This window comes from Amphiprion ocellaris, chromosome 6, assembly GCF_022539595.1.
Source record: "Amphiprion ocellaris isolate individual 3 ecotype Okinawa chromosome 6, ASM2253959v1, whole genome shotgun sequence".
Lineage (NCBI taxonomy): Eukaryota > Metazoa > Chordata > Actinopteri > Pomacentridae > Amphiprion > Amphiprion ocellaris.
Window position 1 is genome coordinate 13,801,861 of NC_072771.1, and position 14,485 is coordinate 13,816,345.

General features: G+C 41.0%; 1 protein-coding gene across 3 annotated transcripts in view; it reads right to left on the minus strand.

Annotated features, from left to right (window-relative positions):
• Positions 1-8,291, minus strand: part of sema4c (sema domain, immunoglobulin domain (Ig), transmembrane domain (TM) and short cytoplasmic domain, (semaphorin) 4C) — a 114,144-nt gene extending 105,853 nt beyond the window's left edge. For 2 of the 3 annotated variants that reach the window (XM_055011507.1, XM_055011506.1), the window contains exon 1: positions 8,150-8,291. The gene's annotated coding sequence lies outside the window, so the exon portion shown is untranslated. The remainder of the gene's footprint in view (positions 1-8,149) is intronic. The other variant, XM_055011508.1, reaches the window with a different exon arrangement.
• Positions 8,292-14,485: the final 6,194 nt, after the last annotated feature.

Here is a 14,485-nt window from a genome sequence, read left to right on the forward strand (position 1 = left end):
CATAAATGTGGAACTTTAAAAAAAAAAAAAATGTAGAAAAAAGAAACACAAATGAAAGCAAACTGCTTGACTAGCAGCTAGCTGTTTCCACCGACTTTAAATGCTAAGCTGCCCAAACAGTTTTGCAACTCTGATTTCATAACTTCCTATTTCCTCCTTCGAAAACTCCAGGCTACTCATGTCTTTGTGCCTGGTCAGACTACAAGAACTGTTTTTGAAATCTATTTTATAGGTCTTGACACTGACTGGTAAAAGTCAGAGAGGTCAGCGACCACAAATGCCATTTTGTGCTATTTCAATGTCCTCATCAAGCAGTCTTTTCAAATTTTGCCATCTTTGAAATAAAATTCACCATATATGCTAATATAAACCTCCGGTGTTCTATGTGCTGTGAGCTCAAAGTTAAGTCCGGTAACTACTATTTGTTGTTGTTTGGGCACAATGAGGTAATGTCGCAGTCAAAGCTGTCTGATTTTACACCACAATGGAAACAGAAAGGCTGAAAGGGCTGATTATATGACCACTCCTGTAAATGTTTGCACCACCTTGTGCCTGCCCAAGTTTCCACAGCAAATATCAACCTTATAATATTCAAAACAGAAAAGACACACAGCTGCTCACTGCCAAACCAACTGCCTATTAATATTTATCAACATATCTACTTTTTATGACAGTGTTTTATTAAAACCCTGCTCTATCTCAAGTAAGCAAAAAAATCCATTTAACCTTGTAACTCTGATTGTCATGTTTTACATAAAAACTTGGATAGAAATCCAGTTATTGATAAACAGATGCCTACAGCAATATAGAGAGTGATTGAGAGGGAGAGAAATAGTGAGGGTGGCGGGCAGCAGATGGCCAAATAGTGGTCAGCTGGTAACAAACAAGCAGGTCAGGGCTCTCCTCCACCTCCATTCTACCACTCATAAATAATGCAGAGGACCCTAGCCTCCCAGAGCAGCTCCACCGAGCATCTTCTGAAGGCCTCCAGTAACTCTCCAAGCAAGTCGCATAAAGGGAGGCATAGTTTATTGTGCTGAAGAATAGCAGAAACCTTTATGACATAGTGGGGAGCTATGGATTACTCTCCATTTGTTCATGCATTTGTTTCAGACGTCCGTAATTAGATTTGGGTGATGCCTCTCTCCGCTGTATTCTTACATTTTTAAAATTGCATTGATCAGCCCGGGAGGGGGGGAATTAAAGGTCAGAATGAAAGGCTTTGATAAACAAAACTTCCACATTGCAAAAGTGAAAAAGATTTAGTGTATTCAGCTACACTGGCTCTACATATTTGCCTCCAGGAACATCAGTATGCTCCATATTGAATTTTCCACCAGTCTGACTTTCCTGGAAACACTTTTCCTCCCTGAGGGCTTATTTATTTATTGATCGCCCCAAAGGAGAACTGAATCATTCATTGAGGGTGACAAATATTTATTACTGTTCTGTGTTCTGTATTCTGAGAGAAGTGCATCTTTTAGCAATATTGTTCATTTCTGACAATCATGTCAATAGAACTTCATTTAATCTAACTGAATAGATTTTGTGAATAGAGAGGAAGATCCATAATGACAGCTCCCAGGGCATTCAGGGCACTGGCACTACAATTAAAGCCACCAAAAGGATTACACTGCTTTTCTCTATCCTAGCATAGTTTTCACTCACAATAGGCTGAATATGCACTTGTCTGTTCAATTAAAGTTGAGCTATATAAGTGGTAAGTGCTTACACTTTGGCAATGCAAAAATGACCTCATTATCCTACCCGAATTGAGCCGAAAAAAGTGAAGGAGAGGAAGAGCAAAAAAAACAAATGTGTGCATGAGTGGGTGAGAGAGATAGAAGATGAATGAGAGAGAGAAAGAGAGAGAAAGCTCAAAGGGAAGGCTGAAGTTGCAGAAGAGCAAAAGCTTCTCGTCTCGGAACAACTGCAATCACAGCCGCTGCCAAAACCCTCTGGATCCATCGTTGCTGCCTGACGGAAACTTCTCAGTGGGCCTTAAAGCTACTGAGAATGGGCTGGAGGTTGTGCAGTGGTACGTGTCAGTGTGTGGCTTCAGTGTGTGCACAGTTTGTATCCCACATTGCAGGAATAGCACAGTACATAGCATTTCAATGATAAATTACAAACACATCAATTTTAAGAAATTGGAGATTGTGCTGAAACAACCAACATCCTCTCCTGAAAGCTAATAGTGCATTTCTCTGGTCAAATTTTCACATCACACAAATTTTCACATTGGAAGAAATGCAACACGCTGGGAAACACTCACAAATTTCACATTAAATATGCAACATTAAGAGGCACAGGAACACGATCTGCAAGTCAAAAGCTGTGTCCTAGTTTTGTACTGCATACTACTTGTGAGCATGGTTTCATATGTGTTTCACCTCATTTCACTGAAAACAATTTCTTGGAAACATCAACTATAAGATGTATGATAACTGCAAAAATAAGCAAACTGTATTTTGACAATTAGCATATGCATGTATTTCATCCATTATGTAGTATGTAAATGGGGCATAACAACACAGATCAACACAGACATTTTCTGTGGCCATTTCCGTACTGGAGGAGAGGTAAAGAGATAAACATGGCACTTACAGTACTTTTTAGTTTCTCCCTGAAACTTCTAACTCATTCTTTCTGTTTGCACAATATGTTTCTTTATTACGCATACGTGCTATAGAATTGATGAATGCATTTCTTGATTTGTTTGCATATTGTTCATTAGCATGTGTTTTCTTAAGCTGCAGTGCTGTGGCCTCCTCTGGGGTACTGCAGTTTTTCTCCTGCATTGATTTACAGCACAGAGACAGTTGCTTGAGAGCACAAGAGAAGGTTCTGTTCATCTAGAAGAGATAAAACTTTATTTTCTAACTAGCAGATGGTGGAGAAAAGAGAGAATGGCAAAAGAAACAACACAAAAAAGAGCTTTCCTTCATACAGCCATAAGCCACAACATTAAAATCACCACCCAGTGAATGTATAACGTTGATCATCTCATCACATTACAACGTTCTGCTGGGAAACCTTGGTTCCCATCACTCATGTCGATGTTACCAAAGTCCTTGTAAGCAAGTCTCACAACTCAGCAGCCATCTTGTTAAAGCCCACAGGCTAACATTAGATTCATGAAGAGAGAATACTAACTACAATTTCAATAATATCTAGTACATAAAAACTGATAAAATACCAGAAAATTTTGGGAGACTTTGCCCCAAAACAAGGTTTAAAAAAGCATTTTTTTCCCCCACAGGTTATACTTCTACTACACATTTACAGTTTCAAGACATTTCACTTTGTCAGTGCAACATAATTAGCCAAATGGCTTAGTTTCTTGTTAAAAAAACACATAACTGGCTTTTTTTTTTTTGGGGGGGGGGGGGGTGTATATCATAGAATGGCCATATTTGGTGGTACAGAATTGTCCCACAGATTTCTATTCAGGACAAGTGGTGAGTCTGGATTCCCTTACAAAGCCCTTTATGTTACTTTGATATGTACTATCCACCTAAACATTGTTGCAGACCAAGCACACCCCCTCATGTGGCAATTTCCAATTACACGTACAACATGTCCCACCACAAAGCAAAAACAGTTCAAAAAAACATAACAAAGATCCCAAAGTGTTGGGACTCCATCGCACGCAATCTGGTCAAGTGCCCACTGAATGCTCTAGAACTGGTCCACAGAGGTTCCACCCTATATGGACCTGCTGCCAACTTCCCCAGAACCCAAGAAGCCCTAGGTCCATGGCACAAGGCAGTGTTTTTAATTATTCTGGCTGATTTCTCCTTACCATGACAGATGAAGAGAAACACGGACACATCACAGGAAGAGAGACAGGAAGTTCCAAGCATCATGGGTTTTGGTCTGAACTTAGACCAAATGAAATGAAGAAAATTTGATTGCAATTAATTATACAGGCTCAGTTCTCATGATTAATGTGCTAATGAAATGCTAATGTGTGAGGCCAGGTCCAAAGCTTGTGTCCATGTGGCAACTACGCTACAAGGGCAGTAGTGTGTATGTGCAGAATACGCAGATGTGAGTCCTCCCGGGGGACTCCAAAGAAAGACTACAAACTTATAATAATGGCATTCACAGCTGTCCGTGTACACATCCCACAAGGGAGTATAACCAAGGCTTAACACTCCTTCATGTGTGCAACTTCATGTTCTGGTTTTACTGTGAGTTTTAGGAAGCTGTGCACATATCACAGCTACATTCATTATCTTGTCTACACAGATGATGGAGCCCCTGATAAGGATCCGACAGCAATAATAATGCAGACTCATGCAAAGTGAAGGCATAAAAGCATAAGGTTTATATCACTTTGACCCTGAACCGTGCCAGAATCCATTTACCATGATGTTCCCGTAAACAAGCCTCTTCCCCTCCTCTTTCTCTAAACATCAGGCCGTCCAGCCCAGCCCTGCCTCCCGCTGTTCCCCTCCAGCACACACACACACACACGACCCATCTGCCTCAGCTCTCCAGACCTTGCATCTGGCCTTCCATGAACCATATCTCTGTTCAGCTCTCAGACACACACACACACACACACACAGACGAGCATAAAAAGGAAAAAAAAACAGAATCGGCCTGATACTGTTCGTGCAGCATCAGAACACAGAGGGCACAGCTTGCGATGTGAACTCCCTTCAGCTCAGCAGGAAACAGACCAGTTTGAAACAGAAAAAACAAAACCAGATCTGCTTCTAAAAGAGACTTTTTGAAGAAAGGCAGATAGAATTATATCTGTTCTGGGAAGCAAGAAACATGTTTCAAAAAAAAAGTCTCCAGTGGGAAGCTGGCACCATCAACTGTTGCTCAGCAGAGGAGGAAAAAAATGTGTCTCCCACCATCTAAAATACATTATCGTTAGCAGATTCAGATCCATACACTGACACAGCATCAGAGCTGACGTGAATGCCGACTGTATGTGTGTTCCTGTATGCGAAGCTGCAGAGTTACAGAATAAGCAGTGATCCTGTTATCATGGGATTTTACTGTGCATTCAGCTGCGCACCATGTGGGCTGCAGTATCTATTGCATTGACGTGATGCATGTGACACAGAGTTGACAATTAAACACGCAAACACACACACAGGCACAGAGCAGACAGCAGACATCTGGTAGCTATGACGCAGTGTTGACCCTCAGGTGTCAATACACACAGCTTCATCATCATGCATGCGCACACAATGACAGCGAGACACATGCAGTGACACAATTAGTGAACACAGCTGAATACTTGGATTGATAAGTGAACTGGCTATTACAGCTAGATTCACTGTTTGAGTCACTTTTCAAACAAAAACACCAGAAATTTGTTTTTGTTTTCTCCCCCAGCTTCACAAGTGGGAGGGTTTGCAGCTTTCTGACTAGACATTTAACATCTCTGGGTGACAGACTGTAATGCACCGAAAGCAACACATCTGAAGACATTATGTTGTGCTTGCAGAAACTTCAATGTTAGTTCTTCCTTTATTTTCTGACATTTTATAGACTAAAAACATTCAGATTAATATGTTCGTTTGATTGGATCTGCTTTCTGTTAATTTAAACTATTAGCACTGCTGTAGAATGAATGAACTGCTGCAGACTATAATAAAGAGTATGAGTATACGGGAATGTATATTATGATGTTGCTGACAAATATGCATGCAGTTATGAGTCCAATTTTCCCACTGGGACAATAAAGCATCTCTATCTATCTATCTATCTATCTATCTATCTATCTATCTATCTATCTATCTATCTATCTATCTATCTGAGAGTAAGCCTGTTGTGAGTGTGTGTTGTTGGGGTTTATTAGCCTCTTTCACTTCTTCTCTGTCTCTTTGGATTAGTCTTCAGACCTTTTTTGAATATCTATCTATCTATCTATCTATCTATCTATCTATCTATCTATCTATCTATCTATCTATCTATCTATCTATCTATCTATCTATCTATATGGAAAATCGTTGCCACTTTCAGCCTTGTACTGAAGCCGACAGTGACGGGGACAACACATGCACGACACAACAGCCAGAAGGGACACATAAATATACACACATGCTGCAAATAAGAGATAAAAGCTTAGAGAAATTCCGCATCTGTCAAGCTTGTACTCAAACATCACAAGAGAACATATGAAACTGTGAAGCTGCACACGTCTATGCCTAAACCCCTCTGTTGAAGCGTGGCCGTTTACATGCGTGCATTTAGTCTGCGTGACCGTGTGCTTCAGTTGTGTGTGTGTGTGTGTGTGTGTGTGTGTGTGTGTGTGTGTGTGAGAGAAGATGGGAAGGAGGCTGGCTGTCAGGATGTAGAGTCCATTGTCTGTCCGACAATGAAGAGATGGAGTCGGCAGGAGTCCTGTGGCTCCCTCAATGGAGGCATTAACATCTGGGGCCAGAGGGCTGCAGTGTGTGTGTGTGTGTGTGTGTGTGTGTGTGTGTGTGTGTGTGTGTGACAGAGAGAGAGAGAGAGACTGTGTGTGTCTTTGTCGCAACCACCCTGGATAAAACTGGATTTTCAAGGCTTTTTTCCTTCCTGATAGTGAATAATGCAGACGTCAGGAGAAATTCAACAACCAAATTGGTTTCCAGAGATATCTCCTTGTAACATGCTTGACTCCTGCACAATCTACTGGGCGCACTTTTATTGAGGACTACGTGTGTTTTTAAAGGTCCGTGAACTCGATTTCACAAATTAAAAGGTGAGCAAAGAGAATTTGGGCAGGATTATCCTCTCTACGCCGCAAATGTCAACTTTTCCAACGCAGAACTTCTGCTAGTATATTACTTTCATTAATCTTTGCAAATGGCAGAGACACACATGGAGACGTGGCGAGCCGGCCGCCCGCCAACCTTAAAAGAAATCCCATGAAAAACCTCACGAGACAATTACACAAATATCACAGCCGAAAGCAAATCCTTGAGCACCACAATGCTCGTGTAAAGCCTATCTGTTCCATCCCACATGGCAATAACATGCCTCCACTAACTTCTCCCACAACCCTCACCCTGTAACACCCCCTCCTCACTCTCCCTCCTGCACTGCCTGTTAGTTAACAGGCACTGGCACCATACAGCTTGTAAAAAAAAAAAAACCTCCTCCTCTTTCTAAACCACCACCTTTTTACACAAACCCCTGCTCACTGTCCAGTGTGGACGCCTGCCTTCCCCCACGCAGCCCCCTCCGTCCCCCTCCTCCTCCTCAGTAATTACAATAATCACTCAACTGAAGCTAATACTTACTTCATTAAGGCAAGGAAAAAAAATCTGGGGGGGGGGGGGAACGAGGAGTTAAAAAGCACTCCAAAGTAATATCTCAAGTCTGTGGATTATTGTCACCATAAGAGCTTAATTTTTGGAGTGTCAGCTGAGCGAGCGGGGGAATACAGGCAGCACTTGAGGGGACTCTGCTTTTATGGCATTGGAGAAATTAAAAAAGCTCTGCGTGTTTTTCAGTGGCAAATCTAAAATCATTAATCTGCATAAGTGGAGAATACTTTTGAAATTTGCTGGAGTACCTTTATAATCTACTTCCCCTCAGGAGTCACAAAGTAAGTTAGGAAAAGGTTTTTAATATCATAGTGATGCTGCTACAGCTACAAAGCAGAATGGAGGAAGAAAAGGTGCTTAAAAGTTCATTATAAGGCACCAGAATCAATCAGGACTTAGAAATATTAGAAGAAAGCACTATTTTGACTAATCCTGACACACTGCAGCAAAACCACTGATCTGTGCATTCTATACTGTATAGTTACTGTGCTGTGATTTAGTAGCAGCACATACAGTAGATGGACAGACTAGAGTGAGACCCCGGAGTTGATTCCCTTCCAACTGCTCCTGACCGCAGTGCGCTGTGTTTACACTGCGCGGAACGGAGATAAAGTTGCACCACACTGAGCCCCAAACTGGCAACCCCTCAACACCTAAATGATGTGACCAGGCAACGCGTTGTGTCCCAAATCATCCTGTGTGTAAGAAGAGGAAGAAAAAAAACACGGGGGCTTCATGGCAACAGTTGGAGACCCGGACGCTCCGGGTTTGGATGTTTTCTGTCTCTGCGTCCTTCGTCTACTTTTAATCCTCGCAGCGCAGCAGCCTCCATTACAGCCTCCGATAAATAACGAGCACAAACTTACCTTATTATTACGCTGATGGTGCTGATGATCACAGGGTTTCCTCTCCGTCTTTCTCTGACGACAGATCCAGCACTCCTTCCTCCAGCCTCTCTTCTCTTCTCCGTTATCTCGCGTTTGTTTTTTGAATTTGGAGTTATAAATTATTCCACATCCTCATCAATTTCTGATGATTTCGTCCGCCGGTTTTTCTCTCTCTCCCCTCTGTCCTCTGTGATTTTTTAAAATGTTTGGAACGGAAGGCAAATCAAGCCATATGATCCTGTCATTCAGTTTCTACACAGAAGAACTGGCTCTCCGCGTAACTCCCTCCCAAGGCTTTGTAACACGAAACCAAGAGGAGGAGGAGGAGGAGGAGAAAAGGAGCGCAAGGAAAAAAAGGGCAAAGAAAAGAAAAGAAAGCGAGAATTTAATCCGCTATCTGGGACGAGCTAGAAGGATCTATCCGCCTTGTGTGAGTCAGAAGTTTGAACAGTCCGTACCGAGCAGACACATCGGAGTGGATCGTGGCGCTGCGTCTCTGTGCCAATCTCCACTGGAAATGATGCGTGTGTTCGCGGCGCTGCAGCGTGTGTGCGCCCCCAGCCTGCTCCTGCAGTACGCATCACAGCAGGGACCGGGGAGGATTTCAAGAAAAGGCACACAAACAGGTCTCCGCCCATCAGCCCCTCCGAACAAGGGCCCCGACAGAGCTGAGGGGCCCCTGCAGCAGCCATTACACCTCTTGATTAAGACGGTTTCATTGTGTGGGAAGTGGAAGGTCTGTTTGGGCAAAGTGCTGCGCAACCTCGAGTCTGACCTGAGACACTCTGAGGTCCTTTTTAACGAGCCCCGCACAATCAAATGAGCATTTGGTTTGGGGTTTGGGTAGCAGGGTGGCCCTCTGCTTCAAGACACCATTGTTCAGCCTGCTTCCTGCCCTGCTGAGGTGCCACTGAGCAAGGCTCCACATTTACTCTGCAGATGAGTCAGTCTGAAGAAGCAAGAAGAACAGATCAATACAGCATTAATTCAGCATCGTTATTCTTCTAATTATCACTTTTCACTGAAGAATGAAGTGGCGTAAGAAATAAAAAGAACGTGTTGTTGGCAGATGGGGCCTGAACCAATAACTTTTATTCAGCTGTAATCATTTTATTTGTCATGAAGAAATTAATGTTCTGACTTTTAATAAATTGTATGGTTTGTAGTGTTAAGTATCTTCTCTGGGCGTTTTAATGATTGTTCTCCAAACATGAATAGCTGCTTATCTGCTGCTGCTGGTAGGAATGTTTAGCCTCGGCAGAAGAGGCCAAATGAGTGTTGGTGGATGATGCATTGATATCTCTTCTAGTCACACGATGAAAAGACTTCATTAAAATCCCTTCATTCATATTTTATTCTTAAACCCCCCCTACACTCAGAAATGTTTCAATTACTGTTACTTCACTTAGATCCAAGGATGTTGTAGCTGTTTTCACTTTCATCCACTCAGTGGGAAAAGGTTACTAATAGATGGGCTCGCCTTCAAGCTCAAAGCCTGGTTTTGTGACAACACAGCTCGTTTGGAAGCCAGTCAGGATCAAGTGTCCTGCTTCTACAAGAAACTTAAAGCCTCCAGTGCACAGACACTGAAATATCCATCCATCCATTATCTATACACCGCTTAATCCTCACTAGGGTCGCGGGGGGTGCTGGAGTCTATCCCAGCTGACTCAGGCGAAGGCAGGGGACACCCTAGACAGGTCGCCAGTCTGTCGCAGGGCTACATACAAAGACAAACAATCACTCTCACATTCACACCTACGGGCAATTTAGAATGATCAATTAACCTCAGCATATTTTTGGACTGTGGGAGGAAGCCGGAGTACCCGGAGAGAACCCACGCATGCACAGGGAGAACATGCAAACTCCATGCAGAAAGATCCCGGGAAAGCCGGGACGCGAACCAGGGATCTTCTCGCTGCAAGGCGAAAGTGCTAACCACTACACCACTGTGCAGCCCCCGACACTGAAATATGTCTATAATAAAAAAGCGAATTAGGCCTGTTTCTTTTACCTGCTTTGGAGCAAATAAACTGGACTGTGTAGTGTCATGAAAAGGTGGCATGTAGTGTACGTTGCGCAGTAGTGTAATAAATTGAGTAGAAGAAGCTGGAAACAAGACTTCAGCACTGGCATAGTGCTGTGTAGAATGGTCTGACTGCACTTCATTATCATTCTGCTACAGGGAGAAAAAAGCTGTAGAATGTTTGTATTCGTTTAAACCAAACACCATCGCTTCACGTGGTATGAAAAACAATGCTGTGATGATGTTCATGTAAAACTCAGAATTTTGCATTATTACTCCACCAAGGAATGGCAGTTATATGACGGTTGTAGTAAGTTTGTCCATCTGTTTGTCTGTTAGCAACATTACTCAAAAACGGACGGATTTGGATGAGATTTTCAGGGAACCTCAGAAATGACACAAGGACCAAGTGATTAGATTTTGGCAGTGATGCAACTTTTAGTCTGGATCCGTGGATTTGTTAAAGATTTCTGTATCATTGCAAGATAGCAGAATGGTGTCACTGTAACTATGACGACAAGTGAACACTACGTCAGCTGCCTGCTGATGATCACATGATTGCGATTCTACTACAAATTGACCGTTGCAGACTTATCGGGACGTATCTGACAGAAATCATTCAAGGAACAACTGATTAAATTGTGGGGGTGTTTATTTATTTATTTTTTAAATATCCTTTATTAGTCCCACAAGGGGAAATTTGCAGTTTTCAAGTATTCCAATTGGTCTCAGAGCGCAGGGTCAGCCATGGTACAGCGCCCGTTTCCAAGTCTCATTAATTCCCGCCGCCCGCTACATATTTAGGTCACGTGATTCGGTGTCCGTACAAAACGTACACGTGCATAACACAAGCCTGTGCTCGGCGAAAGGTCATTTTGTTTGTGGGTACATCTATATTAAATGGCTACATTCTATAGTCCTGGGATTTCTGCCACCATTTTTTTTCAAGATTTCAGCCATTGGATATGATACAACTGAGCAGCCTTGGCGGAGTACTGCACTCTCTGAGTGCTTTTCTTATTGCATAATGCAAACCTTTGGCAAAAATTTTTAGTGTAGTAGGTTGCTGCTTGGAGGCTATTGTTGGTTCCCATAATGAAGGGGATTTTGAAGCCACTACACTGCCTTATATTTGACTTACAACACTTGCATTTTTATCTTTTATCTTGCTTTAATTTGTTGTACTCGTCAGCGTATTGCCAACTAAATCACCAAATTAAAGTCCTCATATGTGAAAACTTACTTGGCAATAAAAGAAATTGATTCTAAAATGACCAATGGCAAGTTTTTACCTGCAATCTGCAGCCAGTGAGTCAGAGGCTAATAAACCTCTCAGCCATCTATAAGAGGAAAATGTGTAAAGCGCTCCAAGAACTGGAAAATGTATTAATTATTCTTTAATGTCAACTGGTATTGGACTTTTCATTCTGTCTAGAGGCGAAAACAACGAAACAGCAGAAACAGCCCATCAGTCATGTCAGTCAAATGTTTGCTACGTCTGAACTTATAGAATAAGATGTTTCCATCACCCATTATGTGCATGAACTGGCTCGAAAAAGTCAAAACTCACCATTTTTAGGCAAAATTCAGGGCATTTTTCAAGTTTTATCACCTCCAGTAACTTTTTGTAATGTGATTCCTAAAACTGCACAGAAGAATACATTACAGAAACATACCGAGAAAGGACTTTTCAGTGAAAGATATGGTAAGTATCATTAAGATGTGTAAGACCCACATTTTACATTTTCATGGCTTGTGCAGTTACATTATCCCAAATGTTTAAATATGTAGTTTATATATACTACCGTTCAAAAGTTTGGGGTGACCCAGACAATTTCATGTTTTACATGAAAACTTGGCTCTTATTCATGTGCTAACATAATTGCTCAAAGGGTTTTCTAACCATCAATTAGCCTTTCAACACCATTAGCTAACACAATGTAGCATTAGAACACAGGAGTGATGGTTGCTGGAAATGTTCCTCTGTACCCCTATGTAGATATTCCATTAAAAATCAGCTGTTTCCAGCTAGAATAGTCATTTATCACATTAACGGTGTCTACACTGGATTTCTGATTAATTTAATGTCATCTTCGTTGGAAAAAAAACTGCTTTTCTTTCAAAAATAAAGACATTTCTAAGTGACCCCTAATGATATTTTCTGCATGAATCACATTGGAAGAATATGCATGATACTTAAAAACCTTATCAAACCATGTCTTTTGATTAAAGACTTCATAGGAATAGAAATGACACGCTGAGTGTTCACATAAAAACATCTTGTGTCCAGCTATTAAATGTTTGAAAAGGAATGTATGATATTTATTGATTTTGGTGACAGAGAAGGAGCAGATGTAATTTTAACATTTTTAACAAGTAACTTGCTTCTGTGGGAAGCTTGTATTAGACACAAGTAATTTTCAATGTTTCATATGTCATAAAACATGTCTTTAGGGGAATCTATAACTGCAAAAGGTCAGGCATTTCTCAAATGTGACACTTTAGTGCAGGATTGTATTTTCACATGATTGTGTTTTGCAAGCTCCATCTTATTATAGAAGAGCCTTTTTTCCTTTTTTTTTTTTTTTGCCTCTATCGCTGAGGTTAATGTCCAGAGAGTCTGGGCACAAACAAAAGTTTAATGTTTGAGTGGAGATCCAATAACACTGAGTTCTACAGTTCCCATAAAGCAACACAATAACCTTCTATATATCTTTTAAACTCTGCAAATTCAGACTCTGTTTAAAAATGTGGTGCTCTGACTATATATTCATTATGTCTATATCCTCAGAGTGGAACACACATAGAATTCTCTCAGATTGTATTGATCAGGTTCAATTATACTGAATATAGAGAATCAAAGCCATGGGGAAATACTGCTGCAGATACTGCAGCTACTGAGCCTGCTGATGTTTCCTTCTTTTCTTTCATGCTCTCATGTACTTTATTATGATTACTTTGTTTTGGCAAAGGCTCTGGTGTCTTACTATCCTTTTGTTGCGTTCACAGTGCTTTTTCAATTAATGTGATTGAATGCTATGTTGACTGAAATGATTACCATGAAAGTGAAATAACTATCCAATATAAGCTTTGTTGTCACGGTGCCAGCGTTTTCTGGGAAGGAACAGCACTTTAAATGTTTGTTAGCATTTGCAAAGGTGTGTATGTGCACTCACCAAGCACTTTGTCAGGAAAACCTGTGCAATCCACCGCAATCCAACACAACAGCTCTGCTGCCGAGGCGATAATTTAATAATTTACTATTGAGGTTGTAGTGGGTGTTGGTGCACTGGACCACATTATATTGAAAAGTGCTAATATCTGGTCCACCCCATTAACACAGACAGGGGGGGCAAATGACTGTTTTCAGCCGTGCGTCTGCAAACTAACCTCGATGTGTAAAATAAGCAGAGTTCCCCTTTAATAAGTGACTCTGCAACAGCAGAAACAGTGGAGCTGTTATAGAGCACCATGTAAAACACATTAACACCTATAACAATGCATGAACGCATAAAATGAGGCTTCATATCCAGACAGTCTGTTCCCCAGGTGCATGCTGGGAGGCATCCATTCAAGCTTGTTTCCAGATGCTTTAGTATGAACACATATAAACAGCTACTTTTAGGTTGATTTAAATTGCAAGAATAAATAACTTTAGACTGTGCAATTTTTTTTTCCTGTGAATTGCTGCTAATAGTGATGTTGCTGCACCTTCTTAGATTTTGTTCAGAGTTTACTTAGTTGTTAAATTTCAACATGAAGACAATATGAAACATGGAATATGGACTTAAAACTTTGTACATATAATGATGATGAATAGATTTCAATGCACACCAGTTTTTGTTGTCCTAAGAATGAGTCTGCATCACTATTTTTACATGTAACCATAGCAAAAAACAGAACGGTGGCTTCACATACTTGCAACACATTAAATTTTGCTGATATCACAGGCCTCAAAAAGTAATGAAATGTTGACAAAAGACTGTATTTTTAGTAAGTAATGTGAGCACATCCATATATATGCACTTAAAGCAAATTTCTGGGGCCACAACCCTTGTTTGAATATTTTGCATTCTTTTCAATTTCCAAGGACAAGTAATTTAAAATTTGGTCTCTGCTAGGATTCATTTGAATCTGCAGCATACAATTCTATCTGTTATATTTCTGCAGATACTGAGTGTTTAAAATGGTTTCCCAGGAAAAAAGTTCTTTTAGGGTAAAAATGTCAAAACATATGAAATTCTCAAGCTACAGCCAAAACATTTGATAAAACTTAGTTTTTGGCCATA